Consider the following 6,000-nt stretch of genomic DNA (forward strand, 5'->3'; position numbering starts at 1 on the left):
CGGGTGATCTTTCAGGCTATGGATATAGAAAAATGGCATCTGATAATTCGCTCTTCCATGAAGGTTTCTCCTAGGAGTTGTTTGACATTATTGTTAATATGGGGCGTAGCACCATCCCTCATATAAATTATGCTTCCGTGTAAACCACGTTCAGTAAAGCTGTGGGATGATTTTGGTCCGCGACAAGCTAAGATATCGTGCGCCGTTAATTATATCTCAAAATGCGCTCCAATCTTTGGTGGTTTCAAAGAAAAGGGCAGTAGTAAGAGTCTGTGCTATACTGTACACGCTAGCCAAAATTGGACATTTTTTGCTTTTACATATTCATCAAGTGCGTTTCATACTTTTATAGTACGTGAAATAACCATTCTGGATCCTGTGGTCTCCTTTTGATGCAGATGGTTGATTTTATAGGGGAAATAGATGGAAGCTTACCTTTAAGGTTTTATTGCAACAATAATAATAATAAGACATACAAATTATATACCATTTTCAAGAGAATACTAGTCACTTGAGATGTACGGAAAGAAATAGAGAATCTCAACAAATTTGATCAGGATTGTTGTTGTTGCGCTTTGTCAGTTCTTTGAGTCATTTCTGATGCTGATCTGTAATGCGGATGGCTTAGGAGTTAATTAGCCATATTCGAAATGCCTTATTGTATTTAATACGTTTCCTCTCATAACGAAGCCTTCAGACATTTTTCTGTTTTTGATACGTTCCAGGGACTGCAGTAACAATATATACATTCTTATAATAAAGTTTAATTGAAAGTGCTTTATCTCTAGGCAATATTATAAAAGGAACTTGATTGGACTTCGTTAGTTAAGTTAGGGCTAAACGTCAAGCGTTTTATCTTTACGACGAAGAACAAGACCACGATGAGCAAATCACTGGAATTTTCCGATGTTAATAATGCCATTTCTTATATAACGAAGGCAAAAGCTAATTTGTTTACTGGCTTGAATAAATCTCTTCTTCCCCTGATGATCAAATGTCGATTTCTTTTTTTTTTTTTTATTATTATTATTATTATTTAAAAATATCCCACATGCAGAAAATGCATTTTTCTAAATGCGACCTACACACAATGCGCGTTATTAATTTTTAAAAGTGGGAAGGAACTTTACAACCACTCTTTGTGTTAAATACAATTTATCCCCCCAATCAATTACTGTGAAGCACAAAGTGATGAAGGAATAATAAATATATATATATATATATATATATATATATTATCAGATAAATGTTGGACACACTCCTTATAGAAATCCGTTAAAACTAAAGAAAAATGTGGACAATCAGAAACAAACAAATTAACAAATTATATGCTCCATCATGGATTTTTATGTAAACGTAGTTTCAAACTGTAGTTGAACTGTGAAATATAGACATAAATAACATTATTGGTCCGTCAAATGATGAGATTTATTCCATCGGTACCATTTGCAAACATTTTTCTGCACATTTCCTTTTTTTTTTTTTTGCTTTCTAGACTTTAATATTCTTTAATATTCAATATAATTCATATCTTGATTTACTTATGTTTGAAGGCCATTTATTGTGAACTCCTATGAAGTTGTTGTTTGTAGGGGACAACTTTTTAGGTGATCTTAGGAAAATGCCTCAAACTTCATACGGTGTAATCAAAAACTTCAAGGACTGACTAATATTGGAACATTACGAAGTTTAGCGGCTAATCGAATGGTACTCTGTCTAAGTAGTATCTCTATCCCTGTGAAATTTCAAGATCTTAAGCGTGGAAAATAAAAATAAAAAATTAAAATAAACGCGGTGAGCTAAATCTGCAGGCTAATTCGGACTGACCGCAAATAAACGACAGATGATTCATGTTCTACCATTTAGCTGAGTCACCAAACTTGTGATAAATAGCATCAAAACGAATCAAAGAATACTTCAAGAAATTTTAATCCAACCTTAGTGGTGATGTTCTACCTCAAAAATGAACAAACGCGAACATATTTCTGTACAGAATAAACGGTAAGCGAGAAATATGTGGTTATGACATTCACTCATAGAGTAAGATGGTGTGGAAGGTACCGAGAATGACAGAAACAAACAGTTTAGTAAAGTCCATAAAGAAAAGCTCAAATTAAAAAATAAAATATACTAGAGTCCATAACATATAAATTCGTGTGATACGTTTTTAACAGATAAGCAGAATAACTAGTTCCGTTATTCTGCGTTATGTTAAAACTGCGAATAAGTCTAACTCACATTTCTCAAAACGCTGATAAATGCTAAAGATTTATTAAAAAAGATCTATGCTTCTATCGCAGCATCAGATAATTAATCTAACACGAGATAAAAACTCTAAACTTGAAGCAGCTCATGTGAAGAAAGATTACATCACAAAAATCAATTGGATCGTGGAATAAATAAAATAAAAAAAGGCAGGAACACATGTTATAATTAAACAGGTTCGTTTATACTATAAAAACAAAGTGTGCACCATTAAACAAAGAGACGGTGCGCTCGACTATAATTACAGTTACCCGGACAATCGTCTACACAGTCTACCCAACCATCTACCTTCGAATTAAATTAGCTTAACACTGTTAATCACTAAATCACCACTATAATCGGCTAGTTAATTGCAAAGGGAGAGCCCAACACAGCAATAAACATACCAAAAATAACTTACCGTTGGTAATACGAAATGCAAGTCGAGCTATTAATCCCTAAGCCTTCAAGCACCGAAGAAACGGATATCGTCTCATACCAACCCTGTATAGGTGGATTAAAAGGTCCTCATTTTGCAGGGATTTGAGCTTACAGTACGTTTACCCTTATAACGCTTGGATTAGAAAGATAAACATGATATAAATTACTATACCCGCAATGAGGAAATAGGGTATGAATCCAATCTTGGGCGATTATTTGATACAGCGAATTATAGTGACACTACGAAAATCAGCGGCTAGATTAGAACACTAATACCATTGCTATTTCATGGTATATTAAATTCATTTTCATGAAGCACACGCTGTATGTACTCAACGGTTTTGTGCGAATAACCAATGCTACTTATTCTATACTCATGCTCAGTAGCGGATCGCTTTTCATAAATATAACAAAAAATGGATATACAAGTGTTTTCCATTCTCTTGTGGCCATGCGTATACATTTAATTTATTTATTTTCTTTTATTTTTTGAGAACTACACCATTGCGTGTTTCATACTTTGACGTCAGTTAAAATTTCAATAGGATATCACCGAATTATAATTTTCTATTCAGGAAATACTTGATTACAGCCTCAGTTGACTCGGTAATGTTTTGTATATAAGATACTGTAATTCTGAATACAGGAATATACGGCAGTTAAATTTATTTTTATGATAAATAGTTTTTTATGGTTAGGGTTTTAGAAAATTATTATTTTTAATGCAAAAGCAACCACAACAGATAGATAAATATTTAATTATAAAAATAATTATATATATACACACATAATACTCTTATAAGTTCAGAGATATTAAAGGTAAATTGTTTTTGCTAATCAATGATACCTGAAATTCGTTACAATTACAGTATTTTGAAAATCAACTCGCCAACAATTATTTTGTTGATATACCGAGACAAACTATAATTACTGGATCTATATTTCATAGTCTTTTTAGCCTTTCTCAGACATCCTTCTCTGATTATAAAGACTATATTACATTTATTTCACAGGACATTTTTTTAGGTTTACTCTCACAAAAATATTTTGACAATCATCTAAAAACAGGTTAGCATAGAAACCTGCAATTGCATTTATCTTTCATTATATTTGCTGTAATTTTAAACGCTGCCGAGATCAAAATAATATATTGCATATAGAAGAATAAATGAAAGTCAACATCTACGCTAACATTGATAAAAATATTTAAAATGTTTGTATGGTAACTATTAAAACTTTCTTCATACTAAAACTGTAAAATGGGCAGCAAATATATATTTAAACGTTTGGAACATCTACTTATTTAGGAGGAAGACTTAATATCAGCAATTCTGCTATTGTGCACACTATAGTTGCAGAAAAAAGTGATATTTACATGGGAACCATGAGAAATTATTGCATTTTTGTGACTTTCGTTTGTCTGTCAAGTAGTGCAATATCTACAGAACCTTAAATAAACAAACATTTGTAATAAAACATAAGCCAAATTATCATAAATCCTTAATCCTTATAGAACTCTTCTATTTAACCACATCGTAATCATAAATATCTCAGAAGGGTCGCTATTATTTAACAGACAGCATGGCTTTTATTTAAATTTATTTGAGATTGGTTATCGGATAAATCAATTACTGATAATTTCTATTACTGGGATGGTGGATTTATTCTCAAATCACGTAATATGACAGTTTATTGTCAGGAAAACATTGAATAACAATGTGTTTTTTTATTGGTGGAGGATTTTTGATATTCATTCCCTCGTGACGTGTTTGAAATATTTAATTGATACCATAAGGCACAAAATTAACATTGCAATTTAGAGAGAGTTCCTCTAGTGATCGCGTATATAATTGAGAGATGCCATTATCATTTTTATTAAATCGAACGATAGTCCGTGTTAAGTCATTTGAACGTTTGAGATAAACATTGATAAAAATCATATTGCTGATACCAATCTGCACTTGACGTAAGCTAATGCTTCCTAAGAATTCAGTGATTCGTTAGGAGGAATCATGTAGCTTATAAACATTAGCTAAAATAGCTAATATTTACATTACAAAAAGTAATTCGGATTGAGAATGCAAAAAAACAAAAAAAAAATGGACATCTTACCTGTAATACAGGATGCTAAACAAGAAGCCATCACATGGTTGCAAAGGAACGATGCAGGCACCTTGAACTCTGCGGAGAGTCGTTAGATACCACCTGCGCAGTAGCTGCCGTCACTAAGCGATTCCGCCTACACTTTTTCGAGGTCCCACAATGGGTTTCCGTAACCCTTGCAAATAACGTTTGGGATGTTTCCACAGATACGTCACGTTAACTCCCAAGAGGATCTTCCTCCACTATTTCTGGTAAAGGTTAGCTGTCATAACTGACAACAGCGATCTGTTCATCCGCTGCCATATAACGTGTCGTTCTATCCCCGATGCTGCTGCACGATACTCCCGACTCGGTTATCGGAATACACTCTAGCAAACGTGCGAGTTGCTACTTCTTCCGAGGATGCTGTTCAGAGAACGACGCATCGAGAGTGTCAGCCCAGCTGTAGCCTTCTGTTTCACGTGAGCGCGTGAGAGCTCCTACTGTAGCGCAGCTGTGTGTCCCAGGATTCAACGGCCCTTACATAGCTGAGTAGGTTTCTCCGTGCTTCTCCACTCCAAGAACGCCTCCTGTTCGGTGTCCAGCGACATGCAGCGGCAGTTCCTTTCATGTTGCATTGCGTCACTTAATGAAAGAAGGGAAGCAGACACACTCACTAAAAAAATAAACATAATACAGGGTTAAAATCATGCCGAAGCATATTCTTTCAAGAAATGGAAACAAGAAGGATTCGTTGAAAGCTGAAAGAGTTACTGTTAATATATATGAGAGAGGCAGCAAGAGAGAAATGTCAGGTTTGAATAGTACGTGGCTACCATGTAAGTATATATACAATTGACAGAAATAAACAAGCCATACTCACGCAAACCAGTGCAAGTGATTTAAGTAGATAGAAGGGAAACTACACACGACTTCTTTAAACAGCTTATTACAGAACGCAATTTTAAAAACAACTCGGAAAAAATCCTCTTTTCGCCTTTTATTATATACACTTTATGAAATGTTTTATGGAAAAATATTATGCGTATATTAAATACAATAAACAAATAAACATTCTGCAATAAAATATTATTGCAGGATGTGAAAATCAATAACATTCGGAAATTTGTGGAAAGCCAACTACGCTGATAGTTGAATTTCATGATATCCAATATATTCAATCCTAATGTCAAAAGAAGTTGCAGTGCATGGTCATTTTGTTAGGACCATGAG

The 6,000-nt window shown here is 33.8% G+C and overlaps 1 protein-coding gene across 1 annotated transcript in view; it reads right to left on the reverse strand.

Annotated features, from left to right (window-relative positions):
* LOC150088324 (neuronal acetylcholine receptor subunit alpha-10-like) overlaps window positions 1-5,319 on the reverse strand; it is a 583,489-nt gene extending 578,170 nt beyond the window's left edge. The window contains exon 1 of the mRNA XM_090369453.1: window positions 4,798-5,319. The gene's annotated coding sequence lies outside the window, so the exon portion shown is untranslated. The remainder of the gene's footprint in view (window positions 1-4,797) is intronic.
* Window positions 5,320-6,000: the final 681 nt, after the last annotated feature.

Source organism: Mastigoproctus giganteus, chromosome 3 (genome assembly GCF_048544385.1).
Source record: "Mastigoproctus giganteus isolate SK-2022 chromosome 3, ASM4854438v1, whole genome shotgun sequence".
NCBI lineage: Eukaryota > Metazoa > Arthropoda > Arachnida > Uropygi > Thelyphonidae > Mastigoproctus > Mastigoproctus giganteus.